The sequence below is a fragment of the Magallana gigas genome, chromosome 10 (genome assembly GCF_963853765.1).
Source record: "Magallana gigas chromosome 10, xbMagGiga1.1, whole genome shotgun sequence".
Taxonomy (NCBI): domain Eukaryota; kingdom Metazoa; phylum Mollusca; class Bivalvia; order Ostreida; family Ostreidae; genus Magallana; species Magallana gigas.
The window spans coordinates 1,175,015-1,193,292 of NC_088862.1; the positions used below are offsets into that span (position 1 = coordinate 1,175,015).

The 18,278-nt window shown below is 34.5% G+C and overlaps 1 long non-coding RNA gene and 1 other non-coding gene across 2 annotated transcripts; one reads left to right on the forward strand and one right to left on the reverse strand.

Moving 5' to 3' along the window:
- Positions 1–4,747: 4,747 nt before the first annotated feature.
- Positions 4,748–7,613, forward strand: LOC117684097 (uncharacterized). Its single transcript, XR_010710193.1, has 4 exons — positions 4,748–5,112; positions 5,795–5,988; positions 6,096–6,202; positions 7,325–7,613. It is a non-coding gene; the product is annotated as an uncharacterized protein (transcript).
- A 66-nt stretch (positions 7,614–7,679) lies between these two features.
- On the reverse strand, positions 7,680–8,216 carry LOC136272066 (uncharacterized). Its single transcript, XR_010709951.1, has 3 exons — positions 8,100–8,216; positions 7,916–7,983; positions 7,680–7,745 (listed from the first exon to the last, which is right to left on the reverse strand). It is a non-coding gene; the product is annotated as an uncharacterized lncRNA (long non-coding RNA).
- Positions 8,217–18,278: the final 10,062 nt, after the last annotated feature.

An 18,278-nucleotide genomic window follows, 5' to 3' on the forward strand; every position in this document is an offset into this window, starting at 1 on the left:
ACGGAATGTCCTGCAGTCGACGAAACCGTCCTTTTAAATGACCAAAAGCACGTTCGACAGCTTGTCGTGCACTTGACACTCTTTTGTTGAAACGGACTTGCGTGGGGTAAGATTTCCCAATGTTTTAAACGGGGTTATTAACCAGTTCCTGAGAGGATATGCACTGTCAGCGAGAATATAGTGATCAACGAGAACAAGGTTTCCTGCCTCAACCTCTGTGTATAAAGTGGAATTTCTCAAAACACGCGCATCATGGACACACCCTGGCCACCCAGCATAAATATTTGTAAAGGACTAAGTGCGGTTTTATGCAATTTTTGCCCCCCAAAATCAAAGTTTTAGAAAGAGCTTGAAAATAAGGTGAAAGATAGTTAAAATCATATTGGAAATAAAGGTGTAAAAGGTTATCACCACAGTGACGTCATAATGTAGAAATGACGTCATGAATATTGCATTATTTTGATAAATTGATGTTTTGTAGCAAAATATGGGTGTTTTCCGATGGTTTTTCGACTGGGAAACATCGAGCGCAGGCTTGCTCAAGTACCATATTTTAGTATAATGTGTATAACTATCTGAAGAAAAACATATGTTAAAATCGCACTTGAGCAGACCTGCGCTCTATACTTCCGAATGCAAAATATAGAGCAAAAATGAGAATATTTTCATTTGTTTGCAAATTTGCGGGAATTGGGCCATTTAGGTGACGTCATAGATACACAGCGAAAGAGCAATGATGACTAAAATCATTATTATAGTTATAGGCATCCTCTATACAATAATTTGTGAAGATTTTATTTTTATACGATACTATTGAAAAATTGGTTAAAATCGGGGGCAGATATTTGACCATACCGCACATAGTCCTTTCATTTGGTGATCTATACTGCCTGCAAAATATATTACATGTATATACATGTTATCAAGAAAATGTATGCAAAGGTGTGGAAATCATGTTTTGTTATTGCTCTTTAAAAAAAAAAAATCTTCATTTTTAATAAGCATGGAGTTTATTTTAACATATACACCTTAAATTAATGTTTTTAGGTAATCTGTTTGAAAAATCACGAGAATATTTAATGCTAAGTTAGATAGATATACATTGTACAACCATATATAAATACATGATGTGTATAGGATTATCAAAATGATGTCAAAAGATGAAAATGTGGTAATGGGATAAAACAATGGTACCATGATAATACCCAAGTAATTACTTTTTGCCAAGTTTAAGTTAATGCAAAGTTATGACATTAAAACATTTATACAAGCAAGATACTTTTACATTTGCTATATACCTGTACTTGAATGGACGGAAATCCTTTTCTGTTATAAAAATCCCTTTCACCATTGAGGGCTGATGATAGTCTTATGTGCGTTCCATCAAGGAATCCAACTACCCCCTGGAAGTCCACATATGTTCTCAACTTCTCGAGAGATTTCTTTTTGTCGCTCAGCATTTTGCCAGCAAATCACCTTTAAATAGAACCAATAATTAAATAAAGTATACAATCAATATAAATTACAGGTTCTTGACATTTGAAATCAATAATTGAAAATCTATACCCATTCATTGAATACATGTGTGATATGAACATATTATTATTTGATAGAATAAGTAAAACACTTATGATGTATATTATGCCTTGTTAAAATATATGCATCAAACATTTGTGCTGATCTATTTAATGTGTAGTACACAGCAGCTGCTGTTTATCTTATAGTGTATCATATAAAATTCTAATTTACTTATCACACGTACCTTTATGCTCATAGGCGTCAGAACCCGGGGGGGGGGGGGGGTTGTCTTGATTTTTTTATAAGTCTAGCCCCCCCCCCCACTTTCAATTGCTTCCGACGCCACTGATAAGCAAGAATATTTTTTAAATTTAAGTGAACTACTTACTCTTGGTTTTAACTCTTGAAGTGCATCCAACACTCTCAGAACCCGGGGGGGGGGGGGGGGGGGGGGGGGGTTGTCATGATTTTTTTATAAGTCTAGCCCCCCCCCCCCCCCCACTTTCAATTGCTTCCGACGCCACTGATAAGCAAGAATATTTTTTAAATTTAAGTGAACTACTTACTCTTGGTTTTAACTCTTGAAGTGCATCCAACACTCTCATACAACTGCATGAACTGTTGATTTTGACAAGTTGATAATATGAGCTAACTCTCTCATTGACGACATATTTGACAGGTACCACAGACAAACAAGGAGTTCGCGGGTATGATAAGGCAACTAATAGCGATCAAATTCCTCTGATCGATATGACGTCACAGTAAGCAGCATGATGTCATATTTTACTCAGAAACATGTCGATTTTAACTTTATCTTTGGTTTAAATTATAAAAACTACAAACATAAAATATCACTAAAAACTCTTCTAACTGAATATATCTTTGATTTTTCTCTAGTACGTATAATTATCATTGATGACGTCACAAGCATGTTTAATAGAGAAGATCATGTCGGGAGACAAATCATCGGAATGCAGTGTAAACAATGCCGAAATAAGACTTATTTAATAAAGATACCTAAGATTTAGATGAGTGTCAGTTAGGATATAATCAGGATAATACAGGCATGGATATTTTGTTTAATCAGCGAGTGTTATAAGGTAAGCAGATCGACATTTATATGGCTTGACCAGCCTTTCCTCTGTCAGTGTGTACAGAAAAAGGCAAAAGTGTAACACTACCCCGGATATTATGAAAGATGACTTTGTTAAATATCAACGGTGTATGACCTAAACTACTTGAAAAGTGCTGCTAGAATCCTGTGAATTGTTGTTTTAAATGAAATTTACGTAATATTTTCCATGAAATTATAGAAGTTGAGAGGGTTTCCGATAAATATTTACAATATTTATTTTATGCGATTAACAATAGGATTCTAGCAGTAGTACTAATAAACCTGAACTAATTGCCGATCGAATTATTGTAACAAACAGACAAATGAACTTCGGGGTAGTGTTACACTTTTTGATTTTTTGTTAAGGTAAAAAATTGATCTATTTATAACTGTCACGTGATACCATGGCACGGCAGCTTCAAAGATCGAGTCGATTCCAAAGTAGAAAAATAATATCTTGGTGAACACGTTCACTTGGTATTAATATAACACACTGTTTTCATAAAAATAAACAGTTTTCAAATAGATCATAATTTTGACGGTCATTAAACTAAAAGTTGCCTTAACCTACCCGCGTTGTTGTGGAGGTTCTATGGCGTTGTATGGCCCATATCCATTTAAAAGTAAACCTCCATATATTTCCCGAAGAATAATTTCAAACAGGTTTCTACTAACACGATAGTGTACACGAAAGTCATCAATGTTTTGTGGAAGTCCAAATTCGGTAAACACTGTTTCCATATAGCTAGTAATTTTTGGGGTCCATTCTCTCTTCCTTAAAGACCAATATCTATCCGCTTGATGACGAGCAAAGAAATAAAAGTAATCGTCTTCTTCTTGTAAAAACTCCAAAAGAGGTATTTTCACTTTAAGGATCGAAGAAATTTCGGCCATGTTTACAAACCAAAGTGAAACTAAACTCAGTTCGATCACGGACATGCGCAATAGCACTTACCATACTAAACATTAGTTGGTGATCGATTTCGCCCTTAGATGGGAAGATAGATTAGTTGTTCCGCCAGAACGTGCGACTTTTTGTGGTCAAATGATACATTTTGCCTTTTAACCGTCGACTTTTGTGTAATGGCACCAAACTTTCGACATCGTGGTGTCTAGCTTGCACGCATGCGTTTAAATGAATTAGACCAGCCTTTATAGAGGGGGTTAATTAGGTCGTACGAAAAGCAAGACGAAATTATTTTATTTAAATGTCAAAATAATATAGAAATTATAGAGCAATACACAGGCATCTCTGTATCGGTTATAGTATCACTGAAAAATACCGATATATACCGATTACCGGGTCGATATAGTGATCCAGCCCTAGTACAAACGAGGCGGTACATCTCGTTTTGGCCTATTTTTATGACTCAGCTTTTCAGGGACTGGGCTTACGGCCATGGGCTCAGCCCATTCTTATTTAAATTACGGTTGTCATTATGGTTTCCGTTACTATAATTCAACTTTAGGTTTTTTTGGACACCTAGAACTAATATGGCCAGTTTCTTTGCAAGCATAGCAAAATACTTCTCGAGGCCTACCACGACCTTTTAGTCGTCGTTCTTAAGGGCCATCATGCCATTTAAATTCCAAAGTGTTTTCTGAATCATTTGTAGAAAATATTCTTCAAGGTTTTCCAGATTTACATGACTATTGTTCTCATTTTTATCCACAGGCGGAAGAACAGCGCGTGCATAACCAACATGTGGTTTCTCAAATGTCCCGTGGTTTCCATGGGTTGTCTTGTGACCCCTCAAACGGCCCATATTCGAGTGCAAGAGAAATAGCACGAACAAGTGTTTTGGGATGAGAAAACTGCACGTAGCGTTTTAGTTCGTGACAACGTAAACCAAGGACGACAAACTGTTCAACTGTAAGACTTTCACGCATATCAGATGGAAATGTTGGGAAAGCTTGACTAGCGAGTCGTCTTAGCGAGTTTTCATATTCAGACACTGTTTTGCCGGATTTACGCCTTCTATTACGAAACTCGCATCTGTGTGCCGTTCACGCTCATGTTGAGAAAGTCGCTGAGAGAGCGCGCATTTTAATTCAGAGTAGTAGTTTCCCAGTTCTCTATACGAGAGTTCATTTAGAACTCTTTGCGCTCGACCTCTTAAAATCATGTCTAATTTGCGGATCGCGGAATTTTGACTGACATGTCACGTGAGCCAATGAAATGACGCAGCTCAGTATCCAAAGACGCGCCGCCATTTTGCCCGACAACTTTTTTTATTGTCGGACTTTAAAGGTTGTCTGATTTTACTGATAATCATGGTTAAACGGTGTTGTTGGGGTACATGTAACACAGACAACAGGTACCCCCCGATCGTCTTGTAGAGGGGAAACGATTCATTCCTTTTCCTAAACCAGGCAGGCAACTAGAAAAAGCGAAGAGGTGGATACGGTTGTGTGGGAGGCCACACAACCAGTTAAACGGAAGCATTTTGAACGATAGAGGAAAAGCCAAACATCTGTATGTTCGAAGGTAATTTGCTGAAAATATTTTTTAAATGAGCTAAACAAGTGCTTTTATTTGTAGAATAGGGTTTTTAATATTTAGCCCGAGATTCCTCATTAACCATCTTATGCACAGTGCAGGGGTTACAGTCGGAGATAATCAATTTCAACCATGTTATTTTATGCCTACGATAGCTAAATTTATAAAGGAATATGATTTGAATCAAAACATTCTTGGAGCATATTAAATACTATCCATGCATAACAATAAGATTTCCGGTCAGAGAGAGAGAGAGAGAGAGAGAGAGAGAGAGAGAGAGAGAGAGAGAGAGAGAGAGAGAGAGAATTACTTATAATAAAGAGAGAAATAGATTACTTATAATGAAGCTATAAATCTGTTATAAATGTGTAATGTCCTGTTAATTTATATTATTCAATAAAAAACAATATAGGTTTAACATAAAATAATAGAACCACAAAAACTCACACTTATCATGTGCATAGATTAGGATACTATATAGCTTTTATCAGATTTATAGAAGATTAGATGTGTTATCAAATTTCAAATATTAAGGAAAATTACAATGTTAATCTCATCATTATATAGTTACATGACTATACCTTATATTATTGAAGTGCATTTATTTCATATGTTACTTCCAGTTAAGTTTGTGTTAAAAGGAAAATTGTCATTTCATTTAGCATTTCATTGATGGAACACCAAGTGACAGGTATCCAGATCCAATATCTGCAGTTGCTACCAGCTATGCCTCAGTGACACCAGCCCGAAAACCACCCACCAAAAGAATGCATGCTTGTACAGTTACTAGAAATGCTTCTTGTGAAAGTACATATTCATCAAAGCGACAAATTCTTGCAGATACTTCTGCTATTGAGTAAGTTACTAAACAAGTATTACATATATATTTAATGTGCATAAAAATGGCATTTTATTGCTATTCATTTCAAAGTTATTGTAAAATTTCATTGTTTAAACTTTAAGGAAAGACCAGAATATGAATGCTATTAGTTCTATGGCAGGACCTTTAGAACCTCCAGCTCAGCCTGAGTGTTGTCCAACTCCTTTTGTCACGCCATTTGATAGTTCAGGTAATATCCCCATCTCAACTTAATTGTTTTTTTTAAAAAGCAGAGTTTTCCATATTTTACTTATGTCACCTTTTCTTTAAAACAAAAAAACTTATTATAGTAAGAATAAAGTAATTTTATTTGCATCCAGAATTTTTTACAAAATTGTAACAAATTCAGTAACTCAGTTAACTCCATTATTTTCCACAAATGGCTTAAAGTGATGTACATAGAACACGGACAATTTTCTGACCAATGCATCCATAGTGGGCCTGTATGAATAAATTCGTTCCACATAGAAGTCTTGCTTGGTGTATGTAATATAATCACAAAAGGGGCCCCAAATATAAGAAGTTGACCCTGGATTTGATACCAGTGTGCATGACTGTGTTTTAAAGAAAACAAATCACCATTTTTTTGGAGGAAAAATCATTTCTTGTTTCGCAAGCTCCACAAATGTACATGTCTCTGACAGAGTATGAACATAGCCGTTGTTGATTTTTCACACATTATGCCATCAGGTGTTGCACCGAGAAAAGGCAAATCGGGGTTGACTATCAAACCAACTTCATGAAGATGATTTCCTGTATTTCTGAAGTACATTTGCTTAGCAACAATTTCATTAGCTTTCCCATAGGATGTAGATGAGGATGAAAACTCTTTTTTTTCAAAAGGTATTTTTCATGAAAGTTTCACTTATGTCCTTTTTCCTTCTCATTATGAGTCCAAAGTTGGAAGCAGTAATTCTCTTACTTCGCTCCGTGTACCATCTCGGGTCAGAACTTTGTAAGCGAGTTGATCTTTCTAACGCATTGGCATCACTTTGAGTTATATTAAGATTGCTCCACTCATGTGCTAGTTGCTCCACACACTGGAGATCACAGGGGGCTAGGGCTTTTGGAAATTCTGTATCTCCACAACTCCATGCAGCTGGGGGATTTGCGATTGGCTGAATCAGTGGTGCCTGAAAAATAAAGTTGAGATAATTTATAAAATAGGTCTTAAATAAATTAGTCAGTGTATCTCTTTGGAAATTTTAGTGACTATGAAATATTCAATTATATGTTTTACTTAGTATCAAGTTATAAACAAATGTGTTTATGAAATGGAATTCATGAATTATAACCCTTTTGTATTTTGCAGATGGTATGTTAAAACTAAAACTTTTGGCTGTTGTTGCGGAAAACAAAGCGTTGAATGAAGAGAGGGAAAATCTGCTTCAAAAATATTCTGACACTCAACAACAGTTTCTACAACTACAAAAATTACAAGAGGGATGTTTTGGTTGTCACAAATTGAAAGAAAAAGACTACAAGTATTATACTGGGTTTACAAAGTAAAGTTTGATGCAGTGTACATATTTTTAGTTCCAACAGATGAAGATCCCATAAAGTGGAGTAACACTGTAAAAGGTTCCAAATCCCTATCAACAACATACCAATTTTTACTTGTTCTGATTAAACAGAGTAATGAAGGTTCTGATGGTATCTCTTTGTACCCAGAGATCTTCCACTGCTCCAGTGCATTGACTACAGCTAAGACATGCGCACATTGTCCATACACCCTGCATAATGTATATTACTATTTATCACTAACACTGTAAAGACTATGTGTATCAATAATTATGCCTCATAATACGTGACACAACACGTTCTCTCTCTCTCTCTCTCTCTCTCTCTCTCTCTCTCTCTCTCTCTCTCTCTCTCTCTCTCTCAGATTCAACAAAATACAAACCTCATCTTCGAGTTTGAAATATTTTATGCTGATATCCTTTGAATGCTGATGCCAACTGCATGCATTAACTTGAAAAAGAAAAAGTAACAAGGAACTGAATATGATTCAAACAACAACATTAAACAAAAACATCTGAACATGTCAACAACCAAAAAATGAACTTTGAAACAAACAGTTTACATACCCAGCTTTGCAACTGTAATGTGCATCGTTGAAACTCTTCCCAGTGATATTAACGTCGAGATTAACTCGATGGGGATCCTCGCTCTTTCTCTGACTTCTGAATATTTTAGCGGTAATTAAGGTCTTCCGTTTCCAACGGAAGGCCTTATAGTGATTGTTAGGTTTTTTCTTTCTTATTAAGGTCTTCCGTTTCCAACGGAAGACCTTATAGTGATTGTAATGTTTCTTTTTATTAAGGTCTTCCGTTTCCAACGGAAGACCTTATAGTGATTGTAATGTTTCTTTTTATTAAGGTCTTCCGTTTCCAACGGAAGACCTTATAGTGATTGTAATGTTTCTTATTATTTAAGGTCTTCCGTTTCCAACGGAAGACCTTATAGTGATTGTAAGGTTTTTTAAGGTCTTCCGTTTCCAACGGAAGACCTTATAGTGATTGTAATGTTTCTTATTATTATTTTTTTTTGTCCGTTTTTTGTCCACAAGATTTCTCAGAGATAGCTGAATAGATTCTCTTGAAATTTTCAGGACTGATAGAAAATAATAATATCTCTAGGCGTTTTTTTCATTTTTTCAAAATTCACTTCCTGTCGTCCGTTTCCTGTCCCGCGACAAAAAGCTATGGACAATGAGATCTCAGAAACGATAAAGACTTGAACCTCCAAACTTTGAGGGATGATAGACCTATAGCTGTAGATGTGTTTAAACTATTTTGTTTTGTTCGTCGTAACTTTCGGTCGTCACCGGAAGCACTTCAAAAATTATGTTTTTACGCATTTTATTTGTTTAACACTGAAATGATATAAAGGTATAAACGCTTTCATATGTCATCTATCCGATGATTAATAAACAAAAAAATTACTTCCGGTGAGATATCTCAAATATCTCAGGTAGTCTTTTTAAAACAAATATTATGACAGCGAAGTCTCATAAACTGTAAGTGACCAAGACACAAAACTTACACGGATGATAGACATTTGATAGAAGATGTGTTTAACCGTTTTTATTTTGTCAACCGTCACTTCCGGTCCACACCGGAAGAGTTCAAACAATTCATGTTGTTTAAGAGATTTACTGCTTCTGTTTGACAAAGTAAGACAAATTGATAGTCAATTAAGTCCTGTTGTCTAATGGTTATGAAATACTGAGAGAAGCAATGTCTTACAGTTAAATTGATACATGTATATCAAAACGGAAGACCTTTTTGTTGCTTTTGCAACAAGAGTCTAGTTAAGGTCTTCCGTTTCCAACGGAAGACCTTATAGTGATTGTAATGTTTCTTATTATTATTTTTTTTTTCCTTTTTTTGTCCACAAGATTTCTCAGAGATGGCGGGATGGATTTTCTTGAAATTTTCAGGACTGATAGAAAATGATAATATCTCTAGGCGTTTTTTTCATTTTTTCAAAATTCACTTCCTGTCGTCCGTTTCCTGTCCCGCGACCAAAAGCTATGGACAATGAGATCTCAGAAACGATAAAGACTTGAACCTCCAAACTTTGAGGGATGATAGACCTATAGTTGTAGATGTGTTTAAACTATTTTGTTTTGTTCGTCGTAACTTCCGGTCGTCACCGGAAGCACTTCAAAAATAACTATTTTTTCGCATAAAATTCATTTTCGATAAAATAAATATATAAGTATAATTCTATGCATAGGTTATCTATGCGATGTTAACTCAACAAAAAATTTCGACTTCCGGTGAGATATCTCAAATATCTCAGGTAGCTTTTTTGAAACACATTTTGTACAAACGAGATCTCAGAAACTATAAGTGATCCAAGCACAAAACTTTAATGGATGATAGACATTTGATTGAAGATGTGTTTAACCGGTTTCGTTTTGTCTTCCGTCACTTCCGGTCCACACAGGAAGAGTTCAAACAAATCGAGCTGTTTATCAGTTTAACTGTTTTCCTTTGATATTTGTAGTGAAGTCGATGAACAATTAAGTAGAAAGGGCAAGTACAAAAAAAATATTAATTACAATTTACATTGAGCACTTCCGTTTGTCCGTTTCCTGTCCCGAGACAAAAACCTTGATTCCTGGAGATCTCAAAAACGGTAACGACTTGAACGATCAAACTTTGTGGGATGATAGACCTATGTATGTACATGTGTTTACACTATTTTGTTTTGTTCGGCGTAGCTTCCGGTCGTCACCGGAAGCACTTCAAAAATTTGTTTTATTCATTTTACATAAAATGAAAATATCAGTATACAATCTTACATATGTCATCTATATAATTTTAAATTGGCAAATAAATTTTACTTCCGGTGAGATATCTCAAATATCTCTATGTAGCTTTTCTTTTTACAAATTTGATGTCCGCAATATTTTCGTCATTGTAAGTGATTGAGACACCAATCTTTCATAGATTGTTTGATAGAATTTTGATTGGGGATGTGTTTAACGGGTTTAATTTTGTCAACTGTCACTTCCGGTTCTTACCGGAAGGGTTCAAACAAATCCTGTTTTTAACAAGTTTAGCTGACTTTTTGGGAATTTCATCTAGCCTGATAAACAGTGATGTACATTAAGCAAATGTACGAGAAATACCAGCTTTTGTTTTTATTAATCACTTTCGTTCGTCCGTTTCGGTCCCGAGACAAAAAATATTGTTTCAAAGAGATCTTAGATTTGGCAGAGTCGTGAACAACAAAACTTTGAGGCAAGATTGACTTATGATTGTACAAATGGTTAACATGTTTGTTTAGATCGGCGTTACTTCTGGTCGTCACAGAAAGTACTTAAAAAATTGATTTCTTTTTCATTTTCGTTGTTTTACATGTAAGTAACGTCTGGATATATCATTCACAATAATTATCATATCAACTTTTTTTGCATGTAAGAGAAGCAATGTCTTACAGTTAAATTGATACATGTATATCAAAACGGAAGACCTTTTTGTTGCTTTTGCAACAAGTGTCTAGTTAAGGTCTTCCGTTTCCAACGGAAGACCTTATAGTGATTGTAATGTTTCTTATTATTATTTTTTTTTTTCCTTTTTTTGTCCACAAGATTTCTCAGAGATGGCAGGATGGATTTTCTTGAAATTTTCAGGACTGATAGAAAATGATAATATCTCTAGGCGTTTTTTTCATTTTTTCAAAATTCACTTCCTGTCGTCCGTTTCCTGTCCCGCGACAAAAAGCTATGGACAATGAGATCTCAGAAACGATAAAGACTTGAACCTCCAAACTTTGAGGGATGATAGACCTATAGTTGTAGATGTGTTTAAACTATTTTGTTTTGTTCGTCGTAACTTCCGGTTGTCACCGGAAGCACTTCAAAAATAACTATTTTTTCGCATAAAATTCATTTTCGATAAAATAAATATATAAGTATAAATCTATGCATAGGTTATCTATGCGATGTTAACTCAACAAAAAATTTCGACTTCCGGTGAGATATCTCAAATATCTCAGGTAGCTTTTTTGAAACACATTTTGTACAAACGAGATCTCAGAAACTATAAGTGATCAAAGCACAAAACTTTCATGGATGATAGACATTTGATTGAAGATGTGTTTAACCGGTTTCGTTTTGTCTTCCGTCACTTCCGGTCCACACAGGAAGAGTTCAAACAAATCGAGCTGTTTATCAGTTTAACTTATTTTCATTGATATTTGTAGTGTGCTGGATGAGAAATGAAGTACAAAGGGCAAGTTTACAAGATATATTAAATACAATTTAGATTGAGCACTTCCGTTTGTCCGTTTCCTGTCCTGCTTTGAAAAAGCTTGTATCAACGAGATCTCAAAAACGGTAAAGACTTGAACATCCAAACTTTGTGGGATGATAGACCCATAGCTGTAGATGTGTTCACACTATTTTGTTTTGTTCGTCGTAACTTCCGGTCTACACCGGAAGCACTCAAAAATAACTACTTTTTCGCATAAAATTCTTTTTCCATAAAATAAATATATAAGTATAAATCTATGCATAAATTGTCTATGCAATGTTAACTCAACAAAAAAATTCTATTTCCGGTGAGATATCTCAAATATCTCAGGTAGCTTTTGTGAAACACATTTTGTACAAACGAGATCTCAGAAACTATAAGCGATCAAAGCACAAAACTTTCATGGATGATAGACATTTGATTGAAGATGTGTTTAACCGGTTTCGTTTTGTCTTCCGTCACTTCCGGTCCACACAGGAAGAGTTCAAACAAATGGAGCTGTTTATCAGTTTAACTGTTTACCTTTGATATTTGTAGTGAAGTCGATGAACAATTAAGTAGAAAGGGGAAGTACAAAAAAATATTAATTACAATTTACATTGAGCACTTCCGTTTGTCCGTTTCCTGTCCCGAGACAAAAAACCTTTATTCCTGGAGATCTCAAAAACGGTAACGACTTGAACGATCAAACTTTGTGGGATGATAGACCTATGTATGTACATGTGTTTACACTATTTTGTTTTGTGCGGCGTAGCTTCCGGTCGTCACCGGAAGCACTTCAAAAATTTGTTTTATTCATTTTACATAAAATGAAAATATCAGTATACAATCTTACATATGTCATCTATATAATTTTAAATTGGCAAATAAATTTTACTTTCGGTGAGATATCTCAAATATCTCTATGTAGCTTTTCTTTTTACAAATTTGATGTCCGCAATATTTTCGTCATTGTAAGTGATTGAGACACGAATCTTTCATAGATTGTTTGATAGAATTTTGATTGGGGATGTGTTTAACGGGTTTAATTTTGTCAACTGTCACTTCCGGTTCTTACCGGAAGGGTTCAAACAAATCCTGTTTTTAACAAGTTTAGCTGACTTTTTTGGAATTTCATCTAGCCTGATAAACAGTGATGTACATTAAGCAAATGTACGAGAAATACCAGCTTTTGTTTTTATTAATCACTTTCGTTCGTCTGTTTCGGTCCTGAGACAAAAATATTGTTTCAAAGAGATCTTAGATTTGGCAGAGTCGTGAACAACCAAACTTTGAGGCAAGATTGACTTATGATTGTACAAATGGTTAACATTTTTGTTTAGATCGGCGTTACTTCCGGTCGTCACAGAAAGTACTTAAAAAAAATTGATTTCTTTTTCATTCTCGTTGTTTTACATGTAAGTAACGTCTGGATATATCATTCACAATAATTATCATATCAACTTTTTTTGCATGTAAGAGAAGCAATGTCTTACAGTTAAATTGATACATGTATATCAAAACGGAAGACCTTTTTGTTGCTTTTGCAACAAGTGTCTAGTTTATTATTTTTTTTTTTTTTCCTTTTTTTGTCCACAAGATTTCTCGGAGATGGCTGGATAGATATTTTTGAAATTTTCTGGAATGAAAGACAATGATAATATCTCTAGGCGTTTTTTTCATTTTTTCAAAATTTTATTTCCGGTCGTCCGTTTCCTGTCCCGCGTTGAAAAAGCTTGTCACCTCGAGATCTCAAAAACGGTAAAGTTTTGAACACCCAAACTTTGTGGGATGATAGACCTATAGCTGTAGATGTGTTAAAACTATTTTTTTTTGTTCGTCGTAACTTCCGGTCGTCACCGGAAGCACTTCAAAAATTATTATTTCTACGCATTAAATTTCTTTTCCATAGAATAAACATAAAACTATAATTCTATACATAAGTTACCTATGCAATGTTATATCAACAAAAAAATTCTACTTCCGGTGAGATATCTCAATTATCTCAGGTAGCTTTTTAAAAACACAATTTGTACCCGCGAGATCTCGAAAACTATAAGCGATCAAGACACGAAACTTTCATGGATGATAGACATTTGATTGAAGATGTGTTTAACCGGTTTCATTTTGTCTTCCGTCACTTCCGGTCCATACCGGAAGAGTTAAAAAAATCGAGCTGTTTATCAGTTTAACTGTTTTCTTTTGATATTTTTTAGTTAGATAAATGAAAAATAATGTACAAATGGCAAGTATACAAGAAATATTGAATACAATTCAGATTGAACACTTCCGTTTGCCCGTTTCCTGTCCAGAAACCATAAACCTTATTTCGACGAGATCTCAAAAACAGTAACGACTTGAACAACAAAACTTTGTGGGATGATAGACCTATGTATGTACATGTGTTAACACTATTTTGTTTTATCCGGCGTAACTTCCGGTCGTCACAGGAAGTACACCCAATTTTGATTTTTAAAAAATATTTTGGTTATTTAGCATTGAAGTAACATTTAGCTATAGAAATACAAAAAGTCATCTACACATGGTAAAAAAAAGTTCTACTTCCGGTGAGACATCTCATATATCTCAGATAGCCTTCTTTTTTAAAAACAAAGTATAAATAAGATCTCAGAAACTGTGATAGATCAAGACACAAAGCTTATATATATTATATCCATTTTCTGTTTACAAGATAACTGGATTTTTTGTGCAGATTAATACATGAGGAACGGAAGACCTTTTTGTTGCTATAGCAACAAGAGTCTAGTTATTATTATTATTTTTTTCCCAGTTTTTGTCCACAAGATATCTCAGAGATGGCTGGATAGATTTACTTGAAATTTTCAGGATTGATAGAAAATGATCATATCTCTAGGCGATTTTTTCATTTTTTGAAAATTCATTTCCTTTCGTCCGTTTCCTGTCCCGCGACAAAAAGCTTGTCACATCGAGATCTCAGAAACGATAAAGATTTGAACACCCAAACTTTGAGGGATGATAGACCTATAGTTGTAGATGTGTTTAAACATTTTTGTTTTGTTCGGTGTAACTTCCGGTCGTCACCGGAAGCTCTTCAAATTTTTTTGTTTTTACGTATCTAATTTATTTTCCATAGAATAAAGATATTAGTATATATCCTTACATATGCCATCTATACAATGTTGAATAAACAAAAAAATTCTACTTCCGGTGAGATATCTCGATTATCTCAGGAAGCTTTTTTAAAACATATTTTGTACCCGCAAGTTCTCAGGTACTGTACGTGATCAAGACACGAAACTTTTACTAAACATAGACATTTGATTGAAGATGTGTTTAAACAGTTTCATTTTGTCTTCCGTCACTTCCGGTCCACAGCGGAAGAGTTCAAACAAATCAAACTGTTTATCCGTTAAACTGTTTTAATTTGATAGTTTTAGCTACTTCGATGAATAATAATGTAAAAGAGGAAAGTAACAGGATATAAAAAATTTAAATTTCATTAAGCACTTCCGTTTGTCCGTTTCCTGTCCCGAGACAAAAAACCTTATATCGACGAGATCTCAAAAACAGTAACGACTTCAACAACCAAACTTTGTAGGATTATAGACCTGTGTATGGACACGTGTTAACACTATTTTATTTCATCCGGCGTAACTTCCGGTCTTCACAGGAAGTACACCAAATTCTGATTTTTTAAAAATATGTTGGTTATTTAGCATATAAGTAACATTTTATCTATAGAAATACAAAAAAAGTCATCTACACATGGTAAAAAAATGTTCTACTTCCGGTGAGACATTTCATATATCTCAGATAGCCTTCTTTTTTAAAAACAAAGAATAAATAAGATCTCATAAAGTATGATAAATACAGAACCAAAACTTATATCTATTATATTCATTTTCTGTTTACAAGATAACTGGATTTCTTGTGCAGATTAATACATGAGGAACGGAAGACCTTTTTGTTGCTATAGCAACAAGAGTCTAGTTATTATTATTATTTTTTTTTGTCCGTTTTTTGTCCACAAGATTTCTCAGAGATGGCTGGATGGATTTTCTTGAAATTTTCAGGACTGACAGAAAATTATAATATCTCCAGGCGTTTTTTTCATTTTTTCAAAATTCACTTCCTGTCGTCCGTTTCCTGTCCCGCGACAAAAAGCTATGGACAATGAGATCTCAGAAACGATAAAGACTTGAACATCCAAACTTTGAGGGATGATAGACCTATAGTTGTAGATGTGTTTAAACTATTTTGTTTTGTTCGTCGTAACTTCCGGTCGTCACCGGAAGCTCTTCAAAAATTATGCTTTTACGCATTTAATATATTTCTCGGAGAATTGAAATATAAGTATAAATGCTTACATATGTCATCTATCCGATGATTAATAAACATAAAAATTCTACTTCCGGTGAGATATCTCAAATATCTCATGAAGCCTTTTTTAAAGTAAATGTTTGAACCCCGAGATCTCAGAAACTGTAAGTGATCAAGACACGAAACTTACAGGGATGATAGACATTTGATAGAAGATGTGTTTAACCATTTTTATTTTGTCGACCGTCACTTCCGGTCCACACAGGAAGAGTTCAAACAAATCAAGTTTTTTAAAAAGTTAACTCGATTTTTCAGAGATGCATGGATGAATTTTCTTGAAATTTATAGGACTGATAGAGAACGAAAATATCTCTCGGCATTTTTTTCATTTTTTCAAAATTCACTTCCTGTCGTCCGTTTCCTGTCCCGAGACAAAAAGCTATGGACAATGAGATCTCAGAAACGATAAAGACTTGAACCTCCAAACTTTGAGGGATGATAGACCTATAGTTGTAGATGTGTTTTAACTATTTTGTTTTGTTCGTCGTAACTTCCGGTCGTCACCGGAAGCTCTTCAAAAATTATGTTTTTACGCATTTAATATATTTCTCGGAGAATTGAAATATAAGTATAAATGCTTACATATGTCATCTATCCGATGATTAATAAACATAAAAATTCTACTTCCGGTGAGATATCTCAAATATCTCATGAAGCCTTTTTTTAAAGTAAATGTTTGAACCCCGAGATCTCAGAAACTGTAAGTGATCAAAAAACGAAACTTACAGGGATGATAGACATTTGATAGAAGATGTGTTTAACCGTTTTTACTTGGTTGACCGTCACTTCCGGTCCACACAGGAAGAGTTCAAACAAATCAAGTTTTTTAAAAGTTTAACTCGATTTTTCAGAGATGCATGGATGGATTTTCTTGAAATTTATAGGACTGATAGAGAACGAAAATATCTCTAGGCATTTTTTTCATTTTTTCAAAATTCCCTTCCTGTCGTCCGTTTCCTGTCCCGCGATAAAAAGCTATGGACAATGAGATCTCAGAAACGATAAAGACTTGAACATCCAAACTTTGAGGGATGATAGACCTATAGCTGTAGATGTGTTTAAACTATTTTGTTTTGTTCGTCGTAACTTCCGGTCGTCACCGGAAGCACTTCAAAAATTATGTTTTTACGCATTTTATTTGTTTAACACTGAAATGATATAAAGGTATAAACGCTTTCATATGTCATCTATCCGATGATTAATAAACAAAAAAAATTACTTCCGGTGAGATATCTCAAATATCTCAGGTAGTCTTTTTAAAACAAATATTATGACAGCGAAGTCTCATAAACTGTAAGTGACCAAGACACAAAACTTACACGGATGATAGACATTTGATAGAAGATGTGTTTAACCGTTTTTATTTTGTCGACCGTCACTTCCGGTCCACACCGGAAGAGTTCAAACAATTCATGTTGTTTAAGAGATTTACTGCTTCTGTTTGACAAAGTAAGACAAATTGATAGTCAATTAAGTCCTGTTGTTTAATGGTTATGAAATACTGAGAGAAGCAATGTCTTACAGTTAAATTGATACATGTATATCGAAACGGAAGACCTTTTTGTTGCTTTTGCAACAAGAGTCTAGTGTTTCTTATTATTATTATTTTTTTTTTTTGTCCGTTTTTTGTCCACAAGATTTCTCAGAGATGGCTGGATGGATTTTCTTGAAATTTTCAGAACTGACAGAAAATTATAATATCTCCAGGCGTTTTTTTCATTTTTTCAAAATTCACTTCCTGTCGTCCGTTTCCTGTCCCGCGATAAAAAGCTATGGACAATGAGATCTCAGAAACGATAAAGACTTGAACATCCAAACTTTGAGGGATGATAGACCTATAGTTGTAGATGTGTTTAAACTATTTTGTTTTGTTCGTCGTAACTTCCGGTCGTCACCGGAAGCTCTTCAAAAAGTATGCATTTACGCATTTAATATATTTCTCGGAGAATTGAAATATAAGTATAAATGCTTACATATGTCATCTATCCGATGATTAATAAACATAAAAATTCTACTTCCGGTGAGATATCTCAAATATCTCATGAAGCCTTTTTTAAAGTAAATGTTTGAACCCCGAGATCTCAGAAACTGTAAGTGATCAAAACACGAAACTTACAGGGATGATAGACATTTGATAGAAGATGTGTTTAACCGTTT